Below are 15,348 nucleotides of genomic sequence, written 5' to 3'. Positions count from 1 at the left end.
CTCTGGGAAGGAGCAGGTCAGTAACCCATGGGATAAAACCACCTCTTTTAGCTGAATGTTAACACCATTTGGAGTGGGAAACATAACAAAAGACAGAAAGGACTGCAGCTCGATTTTAACAAGTGATTGAAAACATATTTGATAGCTGTGGATAATCAAGCATGACAAATCTGATTGCAAATTATCATAAAGTCATGACAACAGCATGCAAGATAGCAATGGACAAATAGCACTTGTCTTCTTCTTGCTTTTCAGTAAGGGCAAACCTGCACTAAGTTTAGCTTTTTGTTATGCCTGTGCAACCTCTCTGAAATCAGCAGATTAGGCATATACAAGGGCAGAATCTCATCCCCTGTTTCCAAAACTGATGCTGTCACTTGTGCTGAAGGCCAGCATAAGACTTATGCCTCACTTCAGCCTTATTTCAAGGGCTTTTAAGAAACCTGCCTGTGCTGGAGGCACATGCTAGCAAGACTCCATCAATGATGAGAGTCCAGGGAAATATTCATTCCAGACCTGCCCCTGATATACTAGCACTGCTGTCTTTTGAAGAATCTTCATCCTTTCCATATTTCCATTCAGTCTGGACATGGGTATACAAGAGCATGAGCAAAGAGAAGCTGTTCCTCTGCTGAATTCACCCAATCCTAACTGCTATTACTCATTTCAGGAAGGGCTCTGAAGTGAACCACCGTAACTTTCTGGATGTGTCAGGCTAACAAGGCTCCATGCTGTCAGCTACATTGTAGAAGCTATACCTAAACAGGTTCTTACAGTCATCTGAAGAGAACTTTCTGTGAGAAGGAAAGTTTTTCTAGGAGTTGGAAGAGCTTAGTTTCCAGGTAGGAAACAAACAGGGAGATTCCCATGAGACATTTACCTCACTTCATACCTCTTGTCCTTCATTAACTGCTCTCAGTTTAATAATCAGACTAAGATTAAAATGAAGGTGATTTCTCTTTTTCTCACTCTCCAAATCTTCATTGGAAAAGAATGAGAACTTGCTAGAATAGCTCTTTTACGGAGAGATGTGAAGCAGTTCACATACAAACACAGGACAGTGTAGCCATTTACATAAAGTGTCTCTACTATGTGTCTAAAAATTGTTTTATCGAGAAGATTTCTGCATAACATTATCCTTTGGGTAAGTACAAATACTGAATTAAGATGACTCAGTCTCATCTTAAGCAGAAGCCATGAGAGCTGCAACCATTTAGGCATTAACATCAATATGAGATTCAAGCTCTGCCTACCATTTTCAAAAGCCTCCATATTCTATGCTCCATACTCTATACATTAGGGCCACTTTGAAAATGTGCTTTAAAATCAGTTTCTCACCAAGCTATTGAAAGAAGATTGGATTAGAATTTGCTGCCCATTTAATAAGACTGTAGACTGGTTTGTAATTGGAACCAAACCTGGCATCACCTTGAACAGATTGTTGACAACTTTTTTTTATGGAAATCATACCAGCTCACTGTACTGAAAGAATATGCTTTACAGAGCTGCTTTTTAATTTTCCCTGCCCAAGATCCTGTCATTTTGGAATCAGTCATTGCAGATGTCCTGCCCCCCGACCCCATCCTTTGCCAAGGAGCTAGAAAGAAATTACACCTTCACACAAAAAGCTCTGGGTGCGAGAAAGCAAAAACTTTGTTGTTGTTCACACATAGCACTACATTTCTTCTAACACATATTCATGCTTAACAACTATTTTGCACTGTGCTAGACAGAGTAACTGAAGAAAAGAAGGCTTTCCATCAGCATGACTGCCTGAGCAGGCACATTATCTGCAGCCTTTGTGGACATTAAGAATCATAATGCCTCCTTCAAGGGGAAAATGATTAATTTGCATCGCACTGAATACTGAAAGCAGACAGCTGCCAACCCTTGACAACTTAAACCTCCAGAATGTTTTTTTGTTTCTGATGAAGGCCTGCAAAAGTGTCAGAGATTGCAATGGACATAAAAGCACACAGCTTTTTCCATTAGCAGAGGGGCTGAAGAACCAAACAGAAGGGTTATAGACAAACAATAATATAAAAAAATATACTAAGCCAGTCAACATCATGGCCTGAACTAGAATGTCTTCAAAGATATTTCTACAACCAAGTACCCACCAAGAAAAGAATCTAATTCCAAACATGTTTTCTCTAATTCTGAACACATTCTGTTCTACTGGTGACCCAAGTTCTTTTCCTTGCAATATAGCAGATAAACTGCTCTTGAGACAGGCCTCTGTCAAAGGACGTTCTCCATCATTATTAGGTTTTCTAGTGTTGCAAGTCGTCTAAGTATACAAATTAAACCTTGTATAAAGCATGGTTTTTCATGCCAACTTGTGCAGAAAAAGATCAGCCCAATAGGCAGTGCCATATATCAGAGGCAATACAGAACCACCCGAGGGTGGAAGCTCAGGAAAGAGTGCTATTTACTGACACCACTGCCACCCCCTGAAAATGTCTACCCACATAATGCACTAAACTTGCTCAGAGTAGGCAGGGATAGTGACTCTAGCTATACACTTAAGGTCCTAGGCAGCAAAGCTGGAGGTTGGTTGGTCAAGATCTCCAGGACTGAAATCAAGCCTGGCTTCTTTGGAGTTGTGCCTGCTGTCACCAGGTTCAATCTAGATTAAACAGCCTTTGTAGCCAAATCAGGAGACTGCTGAGGAAATAAGGGAAATAGGAGATCAGTTCTCCAGAGCCCATGTTGTTTGTCCAATGTCAAAAGATAATCTTTGCTTACTTCAAGTAGCGGTGATGCTGAGTGCAGTTCCATCAGTGGACATGGGGCTTCAGGGATGCAGCAGTGCAGACTCAAGGAAAGCAGCTGGTGAGGAGGGTGCAATGAAGGTCAGCAGAACCATTTTATCTCAGTTCTTATATCCTTCCTGATGTCATCACAGTATCTGAGAGGCAGCCCTAGGGAGCAGACACTACATTGAGTCAGATAAGACAGCAGGCAGTAACGCAGCTCACAGCCAAGCGTTGCACGTCAGCCACCCACTAAAATGGGTTGCACTGTGCTGTTTTACTTGGGAGGACCAAGAAATTCTCTGGCATCCAGATCCACCTGCTTTATGTTCCTCGTGCCAGTGTAACAGTCAAAGAAGCTGTCCAGGATCCAAGAGCAAACCTTGAGATGGCAGCTCTTGGCAACATAATATTAAATCAGTTGAGAGGCTTCTCTGCACTGTTTATACATCACCCACAATCAATATAAGAGAGACAGGACATGGCAGAGCTCAGCATCCTAGAGAAGAGCAATATTCTGCAAAAAAAAAAAAAAAAAAAGGAATGAAATCATAACCCACAGAGACATAACAGAAGACAGCAATGGATGGGGTGACTGGCCCCAAGAAAGATCAAAGACTTTGTGATACTCCCAGATACAGGATATTCTCTAGCAAGGAGATACATGGCTCAGTGAGGAGACTGGGACATTGACAGGTTGCTGCTAGCTCTAGTTAATCCCAGCTGCCAAAAAGGCCTCATGCAGTCCTTATTACTAAGATTGTGCTGACTGACACCAAGATTACTCAGCCTTGCAGCTGGAGCTAGATAGATGGCTGCAAAAGGTCCACCTCAGACACAGGGTAGCCAGACAAATGCCTCAGCCTGGCCATGAAAATTGGCCTAACAGTATCCCAGCTGCAGCTCTGCAGAGAAGTAGGGTTTCTAGCTAATGGCCAAGCCAGCTGCTGATAGTTGCAGGAGCAAGAGCTGAGGGAGGCTCTGTTCCGAACCAGTCATCGCCCTGCTTGTAACCTCTCCCTTGGCTCTGAAGTGAAAGTGCTCTTTTCTCCTGCCTCAAGTCTTCTCAACAGCCAGAGCCCAATTCAAGGTCTATCAGAGCAGGAGCGGACTTGCACTGACCAATAGTATCAGGATTGGGGCCTTCTCAAAGAAGATGCTGTGGGCAAGGAAAAATGGTGCTTGCTGCTTTAGCTCCAAGAGCTCTCCAATGTTGGTAGCTACATGAAGAGGAAGGCAGAAGGCTTAAAAAGAGATGGAAAGAAAGTTGATAAGAATTAAAATCACAGGATATAAGAAGAACATCATAAGTCAATAATTTATATCTAGTATTTCTTTGTTATCATGCTGCAGAATCACTACCAAGATTGTGGGTTTTCCATGCACTGTTTAAAAATTATTAATAAAAGGGAGCAATTTGCTTAGCATAAGGCAAACAGCTTCCAGTTCCAAATGGGAGAGAGCAATACAGCTCAGGAAAACTCCTCAGATAAAAACAAGATGACGTGGAAGATGTGCTCCAAACCTTACAGGAGAGGTCCCGCAGCCAAATGCAGCCATATAGTCAGGAGTTTTTGTACATGTTACTGCTGCAGAAAGAAATCTTTAGCAGAAGCAACTCTCCCTGTCCACTCCAAGCAGCACACCAAGGACAGCTCTAACAGTTTTATCAATTTTCAGAAGACCAATTTCACAGATTAAAAAGGACAAGTGTTCAGAAATCCATGAATCAAAACCTGAAGGAAGAACATGAGGTTTTAGCAGCTCTGGATTTTTATGCTGGTACTTTAGAGAGAGCAATTTTCAGACCTTTTTTGTCTAGTTTTGACAGGGGGAGAGGAGGAAGCTGGAAAGGGGGCATGTCTTAGTTTTTGAGATGTTAGTGTGTAGGTCACATTTTCCAAGCTTTTCACTCTCAAAAATCATGATGGTGACAAAACAAAACCAAAACACACACATTGAGAGGGAGGGAAGGAAGAAGTAGGCAGACCTTAAGGTACAATTTGACACAGAATAGGAAGAAAATTTAGCTCCTGAGGGAAATGTTAAAATATGCACCAAATTGTCCAAGCCTCAATATACAATCTACAGAGCAGATTAAAAAAAAAAAAGGCAAAAAACAACCCCCCCCCAGATATAAATTGTTGCAGACACACAGAAAAAGGCAAAGTTAATCAGCATCTACCAAAACAAGAGCTGAAACTTGTCACACCTACAGATTGGCTTACTCTTACCATAACCCTGACGGTTAGACATCTCATTCTTATGCAATAACTCAGGTTTTGCCCTCTCTTGCCTCCTCAGCCTGGTGATAAAAAATAACCCAGACTCTACAGTCTCCAGTATTGCTGGCATTCGTTTTGTTTTATTGAGCCCTTTTAGATTTTTCCATTAAAAAAGAGGAAGATGATGGTAAAATTTCAGGGTCCCTCAGTTTCAGTGGATAAGTGCAGAGCATCTATTTTTTCCATCTGAAAAACTCTGTCAGTTTCCCAATGCTATTTTTCATGAAGGCAGCCCGATTTTTCCAAAACATTGTTGTAGTAGCTTAATGTGTTGCTAGGAAGCCTTCTTCCCAGAGCCTGGTTGCTGGCCCACAGCAAAGCAGAATGTTAGGAAAGATCAGCAGAGGGAAGGACCATGATAAATGCAAGAACATTCATTGACAAACATCAGAACGAGCTCAATCCTAAATCCATCATCTTTACTAAATGAAGGACTGGGTATTTGAAAGAAGCCTGAATGCATTAAGGAGAGCAAGAATAAAATGCTAAAGGAGTAATCAGACAGCCCAGCTCTTCGGGTGCTGTAGACAGTAGGCTATTTTTAGTCATCTCTGTTTCCTAACTGAAATAATGAAGGAAGAGCGAGAGACAGTGGTATCAGGATTTTTAAAAGCACCTATGGAGCATTCCTGCTCTGCCGTGCAGCAGTCGTTTGCACAGACATACCCAACTTCATTTTCCACTGGCTTGCTCAGACACATACTTGTCTCAGCTAGGGCAAACTGCCCACCCTGCTCCTGGGAGCGATGCTACAAAGTGGCCCAATTCTGCCACAGGTCCTCAGCTTATGGTACTCAGTCAGGCTTGTAGATAGCTAGCCCGGATGCACCTATATGAACCATGCTCACACCCTAGTCACACCGTTAGTGAGAGGCACAGGAGCCCAAGGAATCAGGGGAGCAAAGGAAGTTGAAGCTGTAGCTATTTTCCCCCTGTAAGCCACAGGCAGAATGGTGTGAAAAGCTCCATTCTGCAGTGCCACCCAAGTGCCTTTGACCTGCCCTTGATACTTATGTGGCTGTAACAGTGGAGAAACTCAGAAGGGCACAGCCAGGCAAATGTTAAACTGGCACTGTCAGGCACCAATAGCCATGTAGCTGCGGAATCAAACAGTTCATCTGAAGCTGCAAAGCACCTGCAGGAAGCCAGGGAGTTACTTGGTAGTTAGCACCTGCTGAGCTCTCTGCTACTAAAGCTACACTGCAATCAACAACCAAGGCTGTCAGCTATAAACAGCCATCGGAGCATGACAACAGCATACACATTTCTTTATATTCTCCTCCGAGAGTCAACAGTTCGGAAAATCCCACCACAGATAAACTGGAAGTGCACAGTTAACCCCCTAGAAAAGCATTTTCCCCCAGGACATGCACCTTGGTTTCCGCTAGCACGTGAAGTATTCACAACCACCTTGCGAAAACATTCACTGGGGGAAGATGTGCAGACTCTTGGTTTGCTGCCTATTCAGAAGATAAAAATATCCTCAGTTCACTCAGTTCTGGTTTCTTCTCTATGCTAACAAATTCAGAGAATAATTTGGGAAAAGGTGTGTGTAGGGGAAAAAAGCCCCCTAACCCCTATTTTCTACCCACCAGCCCACAGAACCCCAGACCAGGAGTCAAGGGGCTGATTCCTTAGCCTGCTGCTTATCTGCTGGGTGAGTCCATGCACATCACTTCAGTTCCCAGAGCCCCATCTCCTCCTGTCCTTTCCAGTCTGTAAAGAGAGGCAAGTAACGCATTTCCTCTCCTGTAAGACAATTCTAGATGTATTAATAATTTCCATTAATGTTTTCCTTTGAGGTAAGCAAGGCTCATCTGCTACAAACCCCAAACTGCTCGTTTCTTCCTTCCTTAGAAGGTATCTGATCTTCGTTGTAAGTTTTAAGGGAATAGCCTCCTAAGGTAGTCATGGTTTCCCACCAATAGGCATTTATCACTGTCCTGCTTGTATACGCAGAGATCACAACATGTTTTTATAAGGCAGGTATGATTCCCATCTTATACACAGGTTCCCTTCATGTTGTCAGGAGGTACATACGAGGCATTGATTATTTCAATACCCATTTTGTCTATCTCGTATAAGAGGAGCAAAAAATTCATGGCTGTAGCTGTGGGTGAAGTCACAGAAAGCTGTGCAAAGGAGAGGGAAAAATTTCAGCATTAATTAGAAACTTCCCTGGGTGCCAACAGGGATGTCAAAGACTGGGGGAGTTTGGAGGAAGTTCACATTCTAGCTGCAGAATTCTGGCTAAGGGTGATCTAATTTATAATGTAAATTTTCTAGAGGGTCTTTTTAAACAAGTTCATGCAATAATGCGCCTGAGATACAGTGAAAACAATTAATGACTCAGTTTCCTCTGGAGATACTATTAGTTGTAGGTCTGTTAGGCACCAGCAATGAGAGGATTTAATTTCTTCAACACAGTAAGATGGTATGGATCAAAGAAGTAATATGCACCCTTCAATCCTGCTAAGAGGGACCAGATCCAGGTAGGTTACTGCCTCAATAAGAGCCAAATGAAGATGATGCAGTTGGAGTGCTCACTTCCAAAATCAGTTCTCCATTTAAGCTGGGGCAAGGTCAGCTATATAATGCAGAAGAGCATGTTAATAATGCACAATGGAGACACTCTGAAGAGGCCAGTGCATTCAGAGAGGGTGAAGCCCCCCCCCCTCAGTCCCACTGTTATTAATAACATCCTATTAGTGAAGTCCTCATCCTGAAGTTAAATGTCATAAAGGCCTCACTCTACACCCCTGCCTGGGACTAATAACTCTCAGGATATTTTTTCTTGGTGGTGCCCAAGGCCCTCTTATTTATCAGTACCATATAAGAGAGGACCATGGAACCATCTGTGTAATGCACAGGGAGAAATAATGTCAAGAATGCAGAAACTATGCTTCCATGGTACCCTGAGGAGCAAAGGTTGGAGCTTCCAGGGTTGATCCAAGCTCCTTCATGCTCAGCCACACCAGGTTACACTCAGCCTTTCCCCTTCTCTGAGATAAGGGATTCTGCTGAAATTTTGTCACTTGAATATCCATCCTGGAGCCTCAGGACCTGGTGAATTCTCAAAGGATGATACTTAACTGCAAATATTTTCTCCCCCTGCTTCCTTGCCATAAACCAATTCATCCTTTTGGCACAAAATAGATGCACCAGGCAGAGATTAACAGATTTCAGATGGTTTGGCAAGTTTAATCCTGGCAGCAAGGTTAGAGTGCATAGAGATTTACCTCTTCTGCCTTTATGTCTGCATAAGTCACTGCCTAAGGGGCCAGTGTCACAGTGACCACACCACTGAACACACATAAGACAAAACAAATCCATTGCATCTTTCCCACCACATGGACACTCACTGGTTCAGAACCCTGTCCTGTCTGGGACTGGGCAGCAGGCCTCTGCTGGGCTTACACTGGTAACAATGTTGGACCTGTCCTTGCAACAGCATGCATAAAATTTACTGTGCTGATGGGAACCATCCTGGAGCTGGTGTCTCCAGTGATCACACTGCTCTTATCAGATGTCCTTCTGGCTGGCCAGTAGTTTGGGCTGGGCTGAGGCAAGGATCTGATCAAATGTGCCTGGTCCCTTATAATACAGGATCTTCTGTCCTGCCCTGAGAGATTGAAGTTTCAGAATCCATTAAAAGCCTCCCATCTGCCTCATGCTTTAAGGTTGAGCAACATCCTCCCCTTCCTCTCACATTTCCCTGTTCTCAGTAAGACCCACAAGGTACAATATGTCACCATCTTTCTCCCCAGGCCAGTGAGCTCTAGCTGTGCCTGCAGATAAAGTCTAAGCCTGCAAATATCCCCTGGCTATTCTTCAGGTATTTAGAATGGATTGAAATCTGGATTAGAAGACAGTTCTTTGGGGTTTAGATACAGAGACAAAATATGACATGGACAGCTTTGTTACAAAGCAGAAAAGCAAAGCTCTAAGACATACTCTTGAGGGTCAGGAGCTAACACAGAATAAACAATGCTAATAAGGGCTGTTGGAGAAGCAAGGGGTGATGTGTCAGAGAGGGAACAAATGTGCTAGTTGCTGACATTTCTTTGAAGGTTTGTATTATTCTCTGGGCAGCCTTCATTTTGTACATTTGATTCTGGTTTTGGGCAGATTTCAGGACACTGAAAGAGCCAGCTTAAAGAGTTCTCTATAAGGAATAGCCCAGCTTGATCTCCCTTGAGCATCTCGGCTTGAGTCCATTTGAACAACACTATTTATACTTCATTAACACTGTGGACTTCTTGTTCTCTGCCAGCTCAGAAAGGGATAGAAATTGCTACAGTGAGTTAAAAAAAGAAAAAGGAAGAACAAAGAAAGAAAGAAAGAGTCAGCATGTGGATTTTAAGAGGTTTATTAATAATCAACATTGATTATATCAGCAGGAGGTGGCACCATCAATGTTAACCATGTGCTCCTGAGATGGTTAGAAATGCAGGCTAGAAGTCTTGACAACAGAGGCAACCCATCTGTTTTTCCTTCCCCTTTTGAAGAATATTACTGTCCTCCATCTCCCACCTGCTAGCCCAGTTCTGTTTACCTGTTTTTTCCTCAGCCTACATACTCAGCCTGGCTTCAGAAGCAGGAAAGTGAAGCTGGAGGTGGGGGGAGAAGGGGGGGCAGCAGCAGCAGCCTTACTGTTAGTTTAATTGACACTGCTTAGTTTCATATTCAAAACAAGTTTATTTTCCCAGTTGAAAGACAACAAGCAATTTTAGAAAGCATAACCTTTCACTTGGATTTCAGTCACATTTGAAAACCTCAAAGAGAGGAAAGAAAGTTCCATTAAAAACACCTTGACAGTGAACTAGTCTTGGTCCAGCTGCCTGCAATGGCATAGCCCTCATGCTTTACAACATGAAGCCCAGATTCTTTAAAGATTGCCAGAAACGGAAGGCCAAATCCTGACAATTGCCGAGCACTTAACTCCTACTGAAAATGCAGGAGCATGGACTTACCAAGAACTTACTGGAACAATTAAAGCCCAGCCCCACAGACACGAACACACTGAACCTTAATAACAGCGTTCTTCTCTTGTTTGCTTCACAGAAGAAGGAGAGGAATAGGTGATCATACAAAATTAAATCAGTGCAATGAATAAGTGAGACTCAGATTCCCAAGAGAGGTTAAACCCCGCAGAAGTTTGAGATTACTTAATTTCTATCAGGCAGATGCAAGGAAGATGTCTCATGCTTTTGTTTTGCCTACTGAAAGGCTGAGAGAAGCTTCCTTGAAGACAAAGGATGTAGTATCAGAAAAAGAAATGCAATTTCTTTTTACAGATCAGCCTTTCTGCCCATAACTTCATCAAGACTGATTGTTTTCTTGCTCTCTGATGCAGCATTTGGTTTGATCAAGATAACTTCACTGACTACCACATGCTCAGAGACAAGAGCATCACAGAAGAAGCATTTAGACTGCTGTAAGTAAGTGATAATGGACTAGCATGGCTTTCATTTCAATGAGGGAAAGAACATCAAAAGCACCTTGAATGAATTGAGATAAATCTTTTCTATCAACATAAATTAAGACCTAATGAAGAACAATATGAAAAAGAAGGCAGCCTAACAGAGTTAGGACATGTTGCCAGAGACAACTAGTTTTCCTTTCAGCAATCAGCATGCAGGACAGACTAATAAGGAATTTTTTTTTTCCCTTGTCAGGCTCACTGGAATTTCCAACTCACTTCCTTTTTCATTGCACTTTGTTTGTCTATTTTAAAATAATCTGCCTACACACGGAGAAGCACTATGTGGTACATCAGTACTAACAGCTAAGACAACATGTGCCTTCAGAGTGAACAGAGCAGCACACAAGACTCCAGTCCATTCCAGGTACCCCTACAGAGTTCACTGGACAAAGGGTCACTGGTGTCAGACTGGCGGTGCCAAGCTGTTGATGGCTTCATAGCAGTCTTCAGCTGGGGCAGAAGGATAGCCTCTTGCTACCTTACCCCACAGAGCGCAAAGGAGGAACAGACGACTTGCCTCCTGGCTGTCATGCCTCAAAACACCCTCCAGAAAATAGCAGTGCACTATCACTGCCATTTCATTTCCAGCTCAAACACTACCCATGGACAGAGAGACTCCATATGGTTACTAATCTCACACAGCCCCCCTCCTGAAGGACTCTTAAGGCTACAGGGATAATAAAGAGGTACAAAAGGGCTACTGACTTGTAGAGTGGGAATCCACTGACAGTCAGGCTCACTTCTCTCATAAAATGATCCAAGTTGCACCCTTTCCTTGCCTCCAAGCCTATTAAATCTTATTGTTTCCTAACCTCTGACACATGGGCAAATAGAAAGAATTTATACTTCTTCTTGCTCTTCAATGAGACAACTACCAAAACCCTTTTAAAGAGACAACAACAAAGAAATTCTAATTAGTTAGAAGAGACCAAAATAAATCTTTCTACAGAAAAGCTTTTTCTTCTTTACAAGACACCCACCCTTCCTCCCTCTCCCAGTTTCTGTCTAATCTTCCACAAGTAATAAGCCCAATTTACATTATACAGTGACCAGGCAGAGACAGACCAAAGGGCTGGGCTGGCTGGACCGTCCCTGACCTCTCAACTCCTGCCCACTGATGCAGGTTTATTCCTGTACTGCAGGCTGCTCTACAGTGCTCCAGCCCATTCAGATCAAGGCTGCATCCACTTCAACCACCTAGGCTGGATCAACGTCAGGATTAGGTCATACGGTTATGAAAAACAACACTGAGGCAGATCCCTAAGGGACCTAGCTGACACACTAAAAGTTATCAGTGACATTCAGATAGCCAGTTCCTTCTGATTTCAGTGGGAGTCCAGAGAACTAGCAAGCAGCTTCTAAAGTCACCACAATGCAGCCAGCTCCTGGCTCCAGAGAGCTTACAGGTACAAAACGGGGTTAGGGAGAAATACTTAATGCATGAGGAAGGGTCATAACTCTCAGTATATACAAAGAATCATCAATAAAAACAAATCTGTATTATATAAGCTCTGAGAAAACATTCCTCCACATACTAAACAGATAACTGCTGTTAAACTGTCAAAAAAAGCTATTACACATAACTGGGAGCTACTCAGATATAATTCATTCTTTCTCTTCCTGTCGTTTCCTCCCCCAGTTTTCACACTACTAACTTATTTTTCTGGTGCACCATTTATTCCCCATAGGAAACCTACCTACTGTAGCCTCCAGAGAACTGGCTTTCTCCACAATCCCAAGCTCAGCACAGGGACTGGCCTTGCTCCTCCAGCTAGCACACATCCTGCTTCTCAGGGAAGCTCTTTCTACCCAGTCAGGTAGCTTTCCCAGCTCCCAGAAGAAAACAAACAAGGTAAAAAAGCAAAAGCCTCCCACAGAGCCAGGTAGAAATAGACAGAGTCGGTAAGCACATAGCCTTACACAGTCCCAAGTTGCAGTGGTCACCAAGGCAGTTTTACCCCAGTTACCTTCTCATACAGGGTAAGGCCAGTAACACCAGAGTCACTGCAGCTGTGGCCAGTCTAACACACCTGGCTCCTCCACAGAGCTGTGGGCTCTTGCACTTCCCCAGCCCCTAGGAGATTGCTTCATCTTGGGCCTTGAGCCATTAGTCACAAAAACATCACCCTCTCAAGCATGACCTAGTCCACCCCAGTCAGGCACCCCGGCTTGTCAGGGTTACCCCTTCATTTGTGTATATGCAACATCTGGCCCAGCCAGACCAAATATACAAATGGCCACTGGGGGAAAATGGGGCAAAAGGAAAGAACTGACTACAAACTTGATGCTGTGGGACCATATTATGTATTTTTAATGTTAGAATCTATAGCTAGATTTGCACACTTATGTGTGGTATGGTAGGAATTTAATTGAAGGAAAACTCTCATGTAACTCATGAGATATCAGCCAAGTGAATTATCTGTGAATTCGACAATTTTTACATTCATGCCTATATAATTGTATTAAGTTATGCATATCCAAAAGGATCTTGGTAAATCGGGGGCTGCTTGAAAAAGCATTTAAAAAAACCCAGAAAAGTAAAATATTAAAAATCAGTCCTTGAAAAAATACCTCTCAGCAGTAACTGTTTGAGTTTATTCCATGGAAAGAGCCATCTTCCTACAGAGAAGAGTACAGAAAAAGGTCAGGTAAGAAAGACTGTCTCTACTAAATAAATGAAGGTAAGCATTGAACATTGAATGTTATGCTACATTTCCTTCTGTGGAGGATAATATCTGCAATTTCAGATGAAATTCTATTTTACATTTATTGCAATTTCAGTTGTTCTTGATGAGGTATTTCAGAAGGCAGGTTCTGTCAGCCAGGTCTCTGTTCAACATTAATATCACAGTGCCTCAAAGTTCCAGTGGTCAGCCACTTCCCTCCCCGTGCTAAGACTGTGTGAACAGAGGCAGCCCTTCTACCAAAATTTTGCTACCTCTATTATGCAGGGGACAACAGGCAGACACAAACACACAGGTGAAGCACAAAGAAACAGCTGATAAATGACCACCCAAGACCACTGTCCCTGAACCTGCTTCTTTTCTCTCAGACCAGACTATCACCCTGAAACTTAAGTGCAATCTAGCACTTCAAGCATGCTGCTAGAGATAATGTGCAGTCTTCCAAGGAAAAACATGCTCTGAAAGCTATTCTGTTCTTCCTGGACATGCCTTGAGCAGATATACTGAAGCAGATCTTCTATTTGGCTGATAACTGACTAGCATGTACAATGCATCATGAACAGAGTTCATTTTCCTGTTGCTAGTGAATCACTTCTCAGAAAGAAACACCTTTTTCCTGATGGAGGGAAAATAGTCCAAAGAGAAGTGGGCTGGGCAGAAAGAACCTCTAGGAGTAACCCAGAGATAGAGCAAACCAAAAAGATAGTTCAATTATACTCTTACTTTGATATTAATGGAAGTTGAATTAGGTCCAGCATTACTAGAAAAATTAGTTCTCCAAACCACTGGTAGAGCGAATACTGTTACCACAACTACCTCACTCCCAGAAGCATGCTGATTTAATTTCTACAGTTAAATATTTACAGAGTAGATTGCATATGTTTTCAGGAGAGTCACAGGAGCTGCATATTGAATGCAAATGAGCAGTCCTGTCTTCAGGGTCCTTGTCAAGGAGCATGGGGAGCAGGGCTGTCCTGGGAGGGCAGACAAGCCAGGAGTCCACCATGCCCACAGCACAAGCTGGAAAGTGACCACACCGACAGGGCGCAGTCCCACAGCACCTGAGCAGAGCAGGGCAGGGTAGGGCAGGGTGGTAGCAGTCACAGGTCCTGGTGACAGCCCAGGCATTGTCAGCCCAGGCAAGGTAACACATCAGATCCAAGGTCAACCTGGGAAGTCCAGCCAGAGAGCCAGGATGGGCAGGGGACAGGGTTGGACACCAGAGTATGTATGACACCTCTCCAGCAAGGACCAGGGACTGGCTGAGCCCAAGCAAGGCTCCTGGCCACGAAGAGAGGTCAGAGGGGAGGCTGGTCAGGAGAATTAAGGCTCCTTTGTGCACTCAGGGCCTGGCACTGCCCTTGTACAAAAACACTCTGATATGCTTCTGCCATCCATCACCTAAATTACTCTGACCTACTTAGTAAATTTTAGTTCTACTTCAGCTAAACGTGATTGCAACAATTAATATTTACTTTTTAAATTGAGTTATCCACATATCTACTTAACCACTGAATTCTTTCAACTTGTTTTTGCCTCATCCCTCTTGCAGCCCTGACACTGAAGACACTTGCATATAATGAATCAAGGAAAGAGGCCTGCAAAGATCTTAAGACAAAATCTAGTCCAGCTCAATGGAAGGGAATCCTTTGCAAGATCAAGAATAATTTGTTTTAGATAGCAAACCAGTTCCTAAAGACCTTTAGCAAAGGGAAACAGCACAGTCCCTATGAAAAATCTATTTCTTCACTATCTGTACCATTAAAACACTTCTAAAACCTGAAACTGCTTACAGTACTCTGCCTGTACTCAACTTTAGAGAGGTTATGGACTCAGATGCATGGCAGTGCTTTAAATAAGTACATAGTCAGTTAACATGGCTCATCATATGCATAGTAACACTTGACATGGTATTATGGTTGCATATCTCAGCCCCAAATATAGTCTCTATCAACATACTGTGACAAGAACTAGGCACAGGTATAAGGTTTAACAAGCTTGATGCCGATTTGTCCCTTAGGACCACTGACATGCAGAGTCACTTTAAGATGAATTATGACTTTCTCAGGGTACAAACTTTCTACAACCTCTAGCTTGCATTTCGTACTATGCAAATAAACAATGCATTACAAAACCCT

The sequence above is a fragment of the Apteryx mantelli genome, chromosome 22 (genome assembly GCF_036417845.1).
Source record: "Apteryx mantelli isolate bAptMan1 chromosome 22, bAptMan1.hap1, whole genome shotgun sequence".
In the NCBI taxonomy this organism is placed as follows: domain Eukaryota; kingdom Metazoa; phylum Chordata; class Aves; order Apterygiformes; family Apterygidae; genus Apteryx; species Apteryx mantelli.
The sequence above is the reverse complement of the archived record's forward strand: the minus strand, read 5'-3'. Positions refer to the sequence as shown.